The sequence below is a fragment of the Sinohyriopsis cumingii genome, chromosome 9 (genome assembly GCF_028554795.1).
Source record: "Sinohyriopsis cumingii isolate HCF-2022 chromosome 9, ASM2855479v2, whole genome shotgun sequence".
Taxonomy (NCBI): Eukaryota; Metazoa; Mollusca; class Bivalvia; order Unionida; family Unionidae; genus Sinohyriopsis; species Sinohyriopsis cumingii.
The window spans coordinates 76,510,100-76,525,978 of NC_142969.1; the positions used below are offsets into that span (position 1 = coordinate 76,510,100).

At 33.5% G+C, this 15,879-nt stretch overlaps 1 protein-coding gene across 3 annotated transcripts in view; it reads right to left on the reverse strand.

Moving 5' to 3' along the window:
• Positions 1-15,879, reverse strand: part of LOC149792052 (semaphorin-5A-like) — a 499,542-nt gene that overhangs the window by 194,941 nt on the left and 288,722 nt on the right. The gene's annotated exons all lie outside the window — the stretch shown is intronic.

Consider the following 15,879-nt stretch of genomic DNA (forward strand, 5'->3'; position numbering starts at 1 on the left):
CTGATATAAGGGTGATAACATTTCATTATCATGCCCATATGTGTCAGTTAGTTAAAATAGAACTGGGTCAGCATTGGTTTAGATTCATCACAAAAGAATCCCTAACAATGTATAGGTTGGGTCAACATTATTTCAGACTCATCTCATAATAGTGTACAGCTGGGTCAACATTACCTTAGACTCATCCCATAATAATGTACAAGTTGGGTCAACATTAGAAACTCACAATAATGTACAGGTTGGGTCCCCATTAGTTTAGACTCATCCCACGATGTACAACAGGTTGGGTCAACATTAGTTTAGACTCATCCCACAATGAACAACAGAGACTCATCCAATAATAAAGTACAGGTTGGGTCAATATTAGTTTAGACTCATCCCATAAAAATGTACAATGGCCTGAGCCTTGAACCCATGTGGACAGATATAAGATGTCAGTGAGCTATAAAGGCTAGTGCCTGGGACCACTCAGTCACAGCCCGTGGAGAGTAATCATGGGCCCATGGGTAACAAACACTCGGGCCTCTCCTAGTTCTTGTTCAAACAAACTTTTCTTTTAAAGAATTAAAAAGTGTTGTTTGGCCCAGGCCCACTTATAGGCCTGGTTGCCACCACCACCACCCCTGTTAGCCCTGATCAGTCAAATAGCAGCCCGGAAATATGTGATTAGATAATTAGTTAGGCAGCACTTGAATGTGTGATTACAAAAAAGTCCCACAATAAATGAATGTAATGAATATAGTAATGTTGCCTAATGTGATTAGGCAATTACTCATTAGGTAATTTATATGTCATTAGGCAATTACTCATATAGTAATGTTATATGTGATTAGGCAATTACTCATATAGTAATGTTGTATGTGATTAGGCAATTACTCATATAGAAATGTTATATGTGATTAGGCAATTAATGATATAGTAATGTTATATGTGATTAGGCAATTAATCATATAGTAATATTATATGTGATTAGGCAGTTTCTCATATAGTAATATTATATGTAATTAGGCAATTACTCATACAGTAATGTTAAATGTGATTAGGCAATTACTCATAAGGTAACATTATATGTGATTAGGCAATTACTCATTGTAACGTTATATGTGATTAGGCAATTAATCATATAGTAATATTATATGTGATTAGGAATTTAGTCATACAGTAAATTTGACTGCAACATTAATCCACCGTGAATGTAAAAGAGTACTTTTCATGGAAGTACAATGTCTTCCTAAAACATCAAGTACTTAACTTAGTTATAACCATTATAGCAATAATCAATTTAACATTTATATTGATCAGTTAACCAATCATTCAAATAATCACACCAGCCTTAATTGCTATACTTATATAAATTCAAAACAGTATAATGAAAAAATAAAGAACAGTTTTGTTTTACATTAATTTGTAAGTGTCATTGATATGCTACCCGTTTGTGAGTAGGTGCGGGTTTTTGGTATCATCCACAATGTAGGTCTCCCACATCGCTATTATTATGATGGTAGCATATTTTTGTAACAGTTTAAAATCCAGATTTTTTTCTTATACCATCTATACTCACTTCTAAGTTGAGCCCAACTGCAAACAACAAACACATTGATCTGCCATAGCATAATGCACCTGCAGATCTGGGTCTGTGATGCTTGTTCTACTGATTATTCCTAACAAACTGCACTGACCCAGATCTACAGGTACTCTATGTGATGGCAGATATGGGTCTGTGCAGTTTGCAGTTGGACTCAGCTTATAAGTGTGCCTATGTGGTAGTTATTACAAATTAGGGACCTAATGGTTAGTGATGGGTTGAACTTCTAATGAAATCCATTGGGACCTTAATCAAGAACTTGTCAGAGTTTGACAGACAGACTGGCAAGGAGGGACTGACAGAGCAAGACAGATGGAAGCATGTGTTTCATGTACTAAACATGACATGCATAATATGTGTGACAGTTGGACAGTTGGACAGACAGACATAGCTGGCATATGTTCCTGGACATAATAGCTGAATAGATTCAGAACAAAAGGTAGGTGTGTGTGTGTGTGTAAGAGAAAGTTTAATTTGTGACAAAAAATGTTTTCTACTTTTAAATGTAGATTTCCCATAGTGTTGCTTGTTCCCCGTGTTACTGTAATACCATTCCTGTCTGCCTGTCTGTCTGTGTGTCTGTCTACAAATCAATAAAAAACCAGGGTGATATACCATGGTGAGCCATGTCTCCAAAATGTTCTTGATGTTGATTCTGATGTATATGATTTTCACATATTATACCGTATCTATCCTTATATACTACACACCTCAACAGCATGCATACAGATCTACTGTCCCATAATGAACAGATAGATCTGGGTCTATCCAGTTTACAGTTGAGCATTCATTATGCATGGGTAAATGTAATGTGAAAAATGTGTAACTCATTTTTGTCACTCCACCTTTGTTTATACTAACTGTATACCCATTGATCTGCAATACCACTTTCATCTCATGTTTGTCATGTTTGTCTCATGTTTGTCTCACTTTCATCTCATGTTTGTCTCTCAACAAGTTCATTTGTCTGCAATGCACACTTTCATTTGATTTTTGTCTCTCAACTTTTTTCTATGAAACAAATTTATGTCTGCAATGCTCCTTTCATCTCACATACATCTCCCCACTATTCCCATTTAGTAATGGTAGGTCCATCTGTTTGTCTCCCATTTACTAATGCCTCTGCATTCAATAATTGAGAAGATTACACTAAGGGTATTATACTGGGTCAATAATAGACAAGATTACACTAAGGGCATTATCTGGGGTCAATAATAGACTATATCACACTAATTGCAGTATCTGGGGTCAATAATAGACTATATCACACTAATTGCAGTATCTGGGGTCAATAATAGACAAGATTACACTAAGGGCAGTATCTGGCATCAATAATAGACAAAATTACACTAATGGCATTATCTGGGGTCAATAATAGACTATATCACACTAACTGCAGTATCTGGGGTCAATAATAGACTATATCACACTAATTGCAGTATCTGGGGTCAATAATAGACAAGATTACACTAAGGGCAGTATCTGGCATCAATAATAGACAAAATTACACTAATGGCATTATCTGGGGTCAATAATAGACAAGATTACACTAAGGACATTATCTGGGGTCAATAATAGACAAGATTACACTAAGGGCTGTATCTGGGGTCAATAATAGACAAGATTACACTAATGGCATTATCTGGGGTCAATAATAAACAAGATTACACTAAGGGCATTATCTGGGGTCAATAATAGACAAGATTACACTAAGGACATTATCTGGGGTCAATAATAGACAAGATTACACTAAGGGCATTATCTGGGGTCAATAATAAACAAGATTACACAAAGGGCAGTATCTGGCATCAATAATAGACAAAATTACACTAAGGGCTGTATCTGGGGTCAATAATAGACAAGATTACACTAATGGCATTATCTGGGGTCAATAACAGACAAGATTACACTAAGGGAAGTATCTGGCATCAATAATAGACAAGATTACACTAATGGCAGTATCTTGGGTCAATAATAGACAAGATTACACTAATGGCATTATCTGGGGTCAATAATAGACAAGATTACACTAATGTCTGTATCTGTGGTCAATAATAGACAAGATTACACTAAGGGCAATATCTGGGGTCAATAATAGACAAGATTACACTAAGGGTGTTATCTGAGGTCAATAATAGACAAGATTACACTAAGGGCATTATCTGGGGTTAATAATAGACAAGATTACACTAAGGGTAGTATCTGGCATAAATAATAGAAAAGATTACACTAAGGGCATTATCTGGGGTCAATAATAGACAAGATTACACTAATTGCAGTATCTGGGGTCAATAATAGGCAAGATTACACTAAGGGCAGTATCTGAGGTCAATAATAGACAAGATTACACTAAGGGCATTATCTGGGGTTAATAATAGACAAGATTACACTAAGGGCAGTATCTGGGGTCAATAATAGACAAGATTACACTAAGGGCATTAGCTGGGGGTCAATAATAGACAAGATTACACTAAGGACAGTATCTGAGGTCAATAATAGACAAGATTACACTAAGGGCAGTAGCTGGGGTCAATAATAGACAAGATTACACTAAGGGCAGTAGCTGGGGTCAATAATAGACAAGATTACACTAAGGGCAGTAGCTGGGGTCAATAATAGACAAGATTACACTAAGGGCAGTATCTGAGGTCAATAATAGACAAGATTACACTAAGGGCAGTATCTGAGGTCAATAATAGACAAGATTACACTAAGGGCAGTAGCTGGGGTCAATAATAGACAAGATTACACTAAGGGCTGTATCTGAGGTCAATAATAGACAAGATTACACTAAGGGCAGTAGCTGGGGTCAATAATAGACAAGATTACACTAATGACATTATCTCGGGTCAATAATAGACAAGATTAAACTAATGACATTATCTGGGGTCAATTAGAGACATAATTACACTAATGGCATTATCTGGGGTCAATAATAGACAGTATCACACTAATGGCATTATTTGGGGTCAATAATAGACAAGAGTACACTATGGGCAGTATCTGGGGTCAATAATAGACTATATTACACTAATGGCATTATCTGAGGTCAATAATAGACAAGATTACACTAAAATTGGCTTCATTACAATGTTTACACAACAGATAAATTAAAATGCAAGTATATTATTGGTGTTTTGTATTTATCATATATACCTGATAACAAACCCATACTTGAAAATATCACCAGACTTGATAAGAAGCCCATACTTGATAAAAAAGCCCATATCTGATAATAATCCATGAATGATGACAAGCCCATGTCTGATGATAAGCCCATGCTTGATGATAAGTTCATCCATGTATAATGATAATCCCATGTCTCATAACAAGTCTCTGCATGACAATAAGTCCATGAATAAAGATAAGCCCATGTCTGATGATAAGCCATATCTGATGATAAGCCCATGTCTTGTATAAAGCTGTGTTAATGGGCATAAAGCTGTGTTAATGAGCATAAAGCTGTGTTAATGGGCATAAAGCTGTGTTATTGGGTATAAAGCTGTGTTAATGGGTATAAAGCTGTGTTAATGGGCATACAGCTGTATTAATGGGCATAAAGCTGTGTTAATAGGTATAAAACAATGTTAATAGGTATAAAGCTGCGTTAATGGGCATAAAGCTGTATTAATGGGTATAAAGCTGTGTTAATGGGTATAAAGCTGTGTTAGTGGGTATAAAGCTGTGTTAATGGGAATAAAGCTGTGTCAATGGGGAAAAAGCCGTGCTAATTTGTGATTTGCTAACAATTTAAGTATGAACAAGGAATACTAACAATAAAGGCAGATGTTCACATATAATTGTTCAAGTATACATACATACATACATACATACATACATAGCAATATTTACAGATGAACCAGATATCTAACAATTATGTTTTTGTCAGAGTAATTATATAAAATCATATATAAGAGAAACTGAAAACAAACAGTTAAAAAAACAAGACCAAAGTGGCCTCAAGTGATTTTTGGACCAACTGAACCCGATGTCAAAAGTAAACACACAAGAATAATATAAAACATGATAATTAGCACAGGAAAAAAAGGAAAATGAACAATACTACATATTTCCTGTTATCTTTTATAATCACAAATAAACTTCAGTAATTAGAAAGGAACTAAAAATTTCCACATATAACATTATACTTTTGTCAAATGATAAAGAATATAACATGAGACCTGCTGTACACATCAATGATGGTTGCCATTTTAAATCTTCTTCTTGTAGGTCACTTAAATGTAATATAAAAACAACAGTGATGTGAAGAAAATAATTCAATTATCAAGGCACAGTGTTTTGCCCCACCCTACCTCACACACTTGGATAATAGTGAATCATTACAATGAGCAAGGAACAGTGCATTACAATGAATACATGAATAATGTGGAAGAGAAAACTGTATCATTTTGATCACGTTTTGAATCTGGTGACAAAATTCAAACAAAATTGAACCATATATAGTTAAAATTATGCCTTTCTCACAAATTTTGGCGAAATTTCAAATCTAAAGAGGTAATGACAGAGACGTTTCATCTTACCTTGCTCTGGACAAGAAAACTGTCTGGTCAATACGGCTAATTGTAAACACAGCTTTATACCTGTTACCAAAGTACTAGGTCATCAAATTGCCATAATGACCAAACCAGTTTGACTGGCCTTGTTAATTATAAGGGTTTGTTGTCTAAACATCAATCCACTCAAAGTGGATGACCCCTGGTCAACAGGCCTGTCTCTATTGACACAACTTGACCAAAGATAACATGTGAAAAATAACACCATTAAGATTTCTTCCTAGTTAAATACAATAAGCTTAAATGCTCTAATTTTTATTTGAAATCTATTGGAATTTACTTATTACATTTGGCTGATATCCAAAATATTAAGTGTAAATAGATTTCTGTTGCATAGCAACATATATTCTTGCATAGCTACATACATTCTTGCATATCCACATATATTGTTGCATAGCTACATACATTGTTGCATAGCTACATATATTCTTGTATAGTTACATACATTCTTGCATAGCTACATACATTCTTGTATAGCTACATACATTCTTGCATAGCTACATACATTCTTGTATAGCTACATACATTCCTGTATAGTACGTACATTCTTGCATAGCCAGATACATTATTGCATAGCGAGATACATTCTTTCACAGCTACATACATTCTTGCATAGCTACATACAATCTTGCATATCTACATCCATTGCTGAATAGCTACCTGCATTGTTGCATAGCAACATTTTGTGTCAAACGCCAAATTTCAGGAGTATTCCCTACTATTCTTACTCTAAGTGTGCACTATGAAAGGGAACTTTTTGACTGTACCAATACAATTATTATTTCTCTATGGAAACAAATTCTGGACAAAAAAAGTGCTTTATATACATCAAGTCTAGAGTAAAAAGAATGTATACCAAATGACATATACATCAGTCAGTTATAAGTGACATGTCATACAGGTCCTTGACAGCAGGTAGTACTTAACATTGTCAATCAAGTAGCCAGACCATTGATCTAATTCAAAGTGCTGTACAGTACTCTAGTGGAACCCCAGATTATTCAAAAGTGCATCCCAAATTATTGGAACACTGGGGTACCTGGCAGCTGAACTTAATACATTTGTTAGCACCAACACTACTTTACAATAGCTTTCCACCTATTTATCTACTTCTTTCTACATATCTACATCTACCTACATATCCATCTTTTTCTACATATCTACCACATCATACATTTCTACATATTACTTCACATTTACCTCTTCCTACATATCTACCTCTTCCAACATTGCTACCTCTTCCTACATATCTACCTCTTGCTACATATCTACCTCTTCCTAAATATGTGCCTCTTCTTACATTTCTACCTCTACATACTTTTATCAACCTTACAACTTATACCTATCACCTACTGTATTCAAACAAATTTTTGCATCAGCAAAGTGTATGCAATCTAGTGAATTAAAGATCTTGAAGAATGATATTTTCATGAATTACCAATGCTAGAATAAAGGCTATGATCATTCAGATTGACAACTCCCGTGCATTCTTTCAATCGAAGTGGTCTTCCAGTTTTGGCAAGCAGTCTCTCACCGACATCACATTTTACAAACACAGCTGATTTCTCCACAACAATCATTTTTCTTCAAGTCAGATTTTTCTGTACAATACTAACCCCATTTTAAAATTGTATGACTGTCCACCATAAACTTTCTGAGTCGAGATAATTTGGATCAATATTATTTTCAAGATTTTGTACCCAGGACATTGTGACAATGTGGCTATCAGCCTTACTAGTGGTTGTATAGTAGAAGTAAAAAGCAGAATTTATTATTTTTATACAAGCAGAAGCTTCATGATTTTATCAGTGAAGGGTACAATCTGCCATTTACTGGAAATCTGAAGATGTAACATTTTTACTGCCCACATTCCACCTTAGTCTGTCAAATCTGAACATAAAATAAAAGTGATAACACTTTCCCTTCAAGATAATTGTTGTATAATGTGCCATGGAGTAGAATTCAACATTTTTATAGGTGATTAAATGACATTGATATTAGATATCTAAATACAACTTCTTTCATATTTTTTTTTATTCCCTAAAGAAAAACCATTGATATAGTACTGACATGTGGCTGTTGGATCAACAAGGTCAGAAAGAAGGGTGGTATCTCATTCTAGCAAGACATGTAAAAAAAACAAGGGTGGTATCTCATTCTAGCAAGGCATTTAAAAAAACAAGGGTGGTATCTCATTCTAGCAAGACATGTAAAAAAAACAAGGGTGGTATCTCATTCTAGCAAGGCATTTAAAAAAACAAGAGTGGTATTTCATTCTAGCAAGACATGTAAAAAAAACCAAGAGTTCCTCAAAGGGACTGATGCTTTACTAAATGAAAAGAATTTTCATTAATTCAAAAAAGACCATTTCATCCTTTAAACTGCTTAGTATTGAAACTAATTCTCATATTCTTCAACAATAACAAGATTGTAAAATTAGTGGCTGTGGTTGATATATTGGTTGTAAGATGTACCATTTTCATTTACGACCAAGTTGACATAATTAGAAGTCCATTCAGTGGATGTAGCATCTGTAAGATTTTCACAACCGTTATCATGGCAGTCATACTGAGTGTATAATTGATACCATTTTCATTTAGGACCAACCAGATATAATAAGAAGTATATTGGTGAAAACCCCAAGTTGAAATGCCATCCATTTTTTGTACTAATGTATATGATCACTATATCATTACTAGTGTGTGTGAACACAGTATCATTACTAGTGTGTATGACCATTATATCATTACTAGTGTGCATGATCATTAAATCATTACTAGTGTGCATCATCACTGTATCATTACTAGTGTGCATCATCATTATATCATTACTAATATGATCATGATATCATTACTAATGTGTATGATCATTATATCATTACTAGTGTGTATGATCATTATATCATTACTAGTGTGCATGATCATTAAATCATTACTAGTGTGCATGATCACTGCATAATTACTAGTGTGTATGATCATTATATCATGACTAATGTGTATGATCACCATCACTACTAGTGTGTATGATCATTATATCATTACTAGTGTGCATGATCATTAAATCATTACTAGTGTGCATGATCACTGTATCATTACAAGTGTGCATGATCATTATATCATTACTAGTATGATCATTATATCATTACTAGTGTGCGTGGTAATTGTATCATTACTAGTGTGCATGATCATTAAATCATTACTAGTGTGCATGATCACTGTATCATTACTAGTGTGTATGCTCATTATATCATTACTAGTGTGTATGATCATTATATCATTACTAGTATGATCATTATATCATTACTAGTGTGTGTGATCATCATATCATTACTAATGTGTGTGATCATTATATCATTACTAGTGTGTATGATCATCATATCATTACTAGCATGATCATTATATCATTACTAGTGTGTGTGATCATTATATAATTACTAGTGTGTGTGATCATTATATCATTACTAGTGTGTATGATCATCATATCATTACTAGTGTGTGATCATTATATCATTACTAGTGTGTTCATTATATCATTACTAGAGTGTGTGATCATTGTATCATTACTAGTGTGCATGATCATTATATCATTACTAGTGTGTATGAACACAGTATCATTACTATTGTGCACGATCATTATATCATTACTAGTGTGTATGGTCATTATATCATTACTAGTGTGCATGATCACTGTATCATTACTAGTGTGTGTGATCATTATATCATTACTAGTGTGTATGATCATTATATCATTACTAGTATAACCATTATATCATTACTAGTGTGCATGATCATTATATCATTACTAATGTGTAAGATCAGTATATCATTACATGTACTAGTATGTATGATCACAATATCATTACTAGTATTATGATCACTGTATCATTCAAGTGTGTATGATCACTACATGGTTCCATCTAGGATTTGGTATTTGTGGGAATTAGCATCCAATAAATTGGAAAAATGGGGGCAAACATAATATGGTATAACAGAACTTTTACAAGCAAAAACAGGATAGTAACAAGTATAATAAGTGTATTAGATGCAAAGCATGTATTACTGTATAACACTTAATGCATATCATGTGTCCTGTTTATTACAGTATAACATTTAATGCATGTGTTCTGTATATTACCATATTTCACTAAATGCAAAATGTGTTCTGTATATTACAGTATAACACAAGGCATATCATGTCTTCTTTATATTACAATGCATATCATGTGTTCTGTATATTACAGTATAACACAGTTCATGCCATATGTTCTATTTATTACAATATTTCACTTAATGCATACCATGTGTTCTGTGTATTACAACATTTCACTAAATGCATATCATGTGTTCTGTATATTACAGTAAAACATTTAATGCATATCATGTGTTCTGTATATTACAATATTTCACTAAATGCATATTATGTGTTCTATATATACAGTATAACAATGCATATGTTCTGTATATTACATGATAACACTAAATGCATACCATATATTCTGTTTATTACAGTATAACAATGCATATCATGTGTTCTGAATATTGCATTATAACACTTAATGCACTTCATGTGTTCTGTATATTACAGTATTTCACTAAAAGCATTTCATGTGTTTTGTATATTACAGTATAACACAATGCATAACATGGGTTTTGTGTACTACAATATTTCACTAAATGCATAACATGTGTTCTGTATATTACATTATAACACTTAATGCATACCATGTTATGTTTATTACAGTATAAGAATGCATATCATGTGTTCTGAGTATTACATTATAACATTTAATGCATAACATGTATTCTGTATATTACAGTATAACAATGTGCACATCATGTGTTCTGTTTATTACAGTATAATGCTAAATGCATATCATGTGTTCTGTTTATTACAGTATAATGCTAAATGCATATCATGTGTTCTGTTTATTACAGTATAACACTAAATGCATATCATGTGTTCTGTTTATTACAGTATAATGCTAAATGCATATCATGTGTTCTGTTTATTACAGTATAATGCTAAATGCATATCATGTGTTCTGTTTATTACAGTATAACACTAAATGCATATCATGTGTTCTGTTTATTACAATATAAAACTTAATACATACCATTTGTTCTGTATATTATAGTATAACACTCAATGCTGTCACATGATTACAGCCATGCATGTAGTTAACTGTTTTAAGATTTTCACTTAGTTTCAAATCCAGAATTTCCCTCTGCAAGCTGGTAATTCAATATGTTTGTCAAGGGTTGATGTCCCCAAAATAGTATTTCCAATTGTAAAGAATTATTTTCTTCTGCAGCTTTAACACACCAATTTCAAAACATGTCATTCATTTTCATTCATTTTCAGCCAGGGTCAAGTTTTTTTTCCAGTCTGAACTGAAAGAGTAATATGTTTATCAGTTGGATGGACCCTGAGTTTCAGCACTGCCAGCATGACAGATCATCACTAACATCATCAACACTGCCAGCATGACAGATCATCACTAATATCATCAACACTGCCAGCATGACAGATCATCGCTAACATCATCAGCACTGCCAGCATGACAGATCATCACTAACATCATCAACACTGCCAGCATGACAGATCATCGCTAACATCATCAACACTGCCAGCATGACAGATCATCACTAATATCATCAACACTGCCAGCATGACAGATCATCACTAACATCATCAACACTGCCAGCATGACAGATCATCGCTAACATCATCAGCACTGCCAGCATGACAGATCATCACTAACATCATCAACACTGCCAGCGTGACAGATCATCACTAATATCATCAGCACTGCCAGCATGACAGATCATCGCTAACATCATCAGCACTGCCAGCATGACAGATCATCACTAATATCATCAGCACTGCCAGCATGACAGATCATTGCTAACATCATCAGCACTGCCAGCACGACAGATCATTGCTAACATCATCAGCACTGCCAGCATGACAGATCATCACCAACATCATCAAATAATGATTGCAAGTATCTATTCCCATGGTTACATTGTACCAAATTTTGGAAAGACTATACACACAGCTGCCATGTGCCCACAGTAGAAATGACTATCTATGCATTGACCAGTCAGTGCATTAGGGATGAGTTCAAAATATTCCAAATGATGTGAACTCAGCTAAACATAACCTATACGAATCAATACCAGCCACAAATCTCATTATGACTCTAAAGACTGTCTAGCTATCTCACAGTTTCAAATAAAATATGTGATATTGTGTGCAAACAATTAGAGACCAGTAACTGAATCAGTAGTTTTTCCAAGAGAATAAAATAATAAGAAATTTCTTTGTTCTCAGTGAATAACAGAAAAAGTTCATTGATAATACTAAGTTTTTTACCCATGATTTTCCATATTCAAATATAAATGACTTAAATGGTTTAATTTTTTTAACATGATTATTCAGGACGAGAAAAATATGTGAATTGCAGCTATTAGATAATACAGCCATCAATATTAAGTACCTCTAGCATAAAAAAATACATAAATACAGCCACTGATGCTAAGAACTCCAAGCATAAAAAAATATGGAACACAAAATGTGTGCTAATAAACTGTTGGACTTTCCTTACATTAAACTGTGGATTTCCCATGCCAGTAAAACATTGGACTATCTATGCCAGTAAAATGTTGGACTTTCTATGCCAGTAAATCACTGGACTTTCCATGCTAGTAAATCACTGGACTTTCCATGCTAGTAAACAGTTGGACTTTCTGTGCCAGTAAACTATTTGATTTTCAAGGACACAAGCAACTTCAACCATTACAAAGTAATCATTGTGTAAATGACATTCATTGAACAAATGTAAAAAAAAAATATTTCTTAATGGTTAAAATTGACTCTAATTCTGATGAACCAATCAACAATCTTAAAATCTGTAAATTTTACCTTATTCCCAATCACCAATCTTAAAATCTAAAAATTTTACCTTATTCCCAATCACCAATCTTAAAATGTATAAATTTTACCTTTGTTCCCAGACACCAATCTTAAAATCTATAAATTTTACTTTGTTCCCAACACCAATCTTCAATCTATAAATGTACCCTTATTCCCAATACTAATCTTTAATCTATACATTTTCCCTTATTCGCAACACCAATCTTTAATCTATAATTTTTTTCCCTTATTCCCAACACCAGTCTTTAATCTATAAATTTTCCCTTATTCCCAATGCCAATCTTTAATCTATAAATTTTACATTTTTCCCAATACTAATCTTTAATCTATAAATTTTACCTTTTTCCCAATACTAATTTTTAGTCTATAAATTTTACCTTATTCCTAACACTAGTCATTACCACCATCAGTAAGTTTATTTGTCTGTAAAGTCTGTGTTTACATGAGGGTGTCTGTATGTGTCTTTTCATATGTGTGTGTGTGTGAGTGAGAATAAAATGTTACTTCGCCTGTAGCCTGAATTCAAACAGACTTCCTTAAAAGAATTCCTCACTAAATCACCATAACTGGTTCCACTTTGATCAGAAAATGTAATGCTAATCAATGATAACAGGTATACAACAGAAGACCCTTCTGATGTTGTACTAACAGGCATACAACAGAGAACCATTCTGATATTTTAAATTAATTCCTTAGATATATGGTACAAGGATCAGATATTTTATTACCTTCTAGATTAAAGAGCAGCTTCACATAAGAGTAATTTGTGGACCAATTAAGGACACCAGACCTTTATGTTCTTCTTGCCCTAATGGGTTACACCTGTACTCAGCCATCTAATAACATTACTACAAGGAATTATTATACCATAATGTGCTTCCAGAAACACATTTTCAATTCACATAAGTTTTGATTTTATACCTGGTAAAGTAGAGTTCAAAGCCTCATTTTTGCTAACTTTAATAACACTGGGCACACTGATCAACTTATTTCTACTAGTTCTTTTGGAGTTGGTCAGGCAGAAGCAGTGTTTTTAAAACCTTTGTAAAAGTTATTAATCTGTTTTCTGATTGGTTTAATGGTTTCCATCAATGATGAGGTCATACTCCCTGATGTTTAGTCATAACTGGATGCTGAAAAAACCGGTTGCTTGCATTTGGATATTTTCAATTTCATCTTACTTGAGAGTTGAGTACCAAACTGTAGAAGCATATACTAAATTATGTCTGTGTAATCTATGAAAACTAATTTTTTCAAATTATGTTGGGAATATGATAGATGAAAATGCTATGTGTCTGCAGCATGATGCCCCAGTGCTAGTCATCACTATAAACTGTCACATTGCAGACATCATAGCGATATCTCTGAAAACTTGTACAGCTATGTTAAAAATTAAAATAACACACACACGTACTGACTCTTGAGAATTGCATCACAATACATTTTGGGGGTTAGAAATGCATGTCGAATTTTTTTTACCAATTACAAAATTGACTTCATTACAGTCAAGAAAAACCACTACTGCTGTAGATGTCATTTTATGTTAAAAAAATAATCAACGAAATTATAATTGAAACTCATAAAAAAAATTAGAGTTCTTTCTTACTATAAAACATCTGTCTTAAAATATAGATTAATAAAAGTAACTGTTAAAGCAATTGCAAATAGAAACAGGATTTTTCATGTTTAAATTTTTTCTATTAAAAAAAAACTGCAAGTTTAAACAAAAGTTTCTCAAAGTAGTTGTTGCTATACTGGGCGAATTTCTTTTCCTGAAAAATCAAGATAAGACTGTAACTTCCTTTTCACTGCTGAGTGTTCAATTCATTTCTGATATTTTTCAGAAATAAAATTTTCAAATTACTGATGTGGTGGACATAGTGGATGTCAGCATTGCACTATTTTTATTAGGACACAGTAGACATCATTCAAAGTATTTTAGTGAAAACCCGATATCATAATGGTCATCCATTCAGAGGGAGTAGTAACAACAAGATTTTTAAGACTGTTGCCATGGCAACTATATTGGATGTACAACCAGCACCATTTTCATTTAGGACCAACTAGGTATCATAAGAAATATATTGGTGAAATCCCCATACTGACATCACCATCCATGCTACAAGAGTAGCAAAAACAAGATTATTAAGATGGTGGCCATATTCATTTTGGACTAACTAGACATCATTAGAAGTCTTTCAGTGAAACACCATGTCGATATAACCATCCATGTAGGAGACCTAGTAACAAATGGTCTTTCAGTAAAAAAAAACATGTAGATATGATGATGAGAAGCAGCAATAACAAGATTTCTGACAATTGGCAAACTGCCAAACTGGATACCAGATTATTTCATCATAAGAAGTGAAAACTCCATCTTGATATACCATCCATTCAGGAGGAGAAGCAACAAGATTTTCAAGATGGTCGCTGTGGCGGCCATATTGGATATCCAAGCAGCACCATTTTCATATAGGACCATTTGAACCATGGGATGAATGTGTGTAAAGTTTCATGGCAATCTTCCATGTAGTTTTAGAGTAGCAGTGAGAACAGACCAGTGCTAATGGAAACACATGATGGATGAGGGACAAAAAAGACCATAAGTTTTTCTGGTCGGTGACTAGTGGAGCTAAAATTATTAAATTCAAGCCTTGAAATTTAATTTTTCGCCAACACCAATTTTATAATCAGAAACATTTTTTGCCCAGTACAAATAATAGCATGAAATAGCTGCTTTTCTAACTCAAAACTTTTTGTTTGTTTTGCTTGTACGGATTCTCA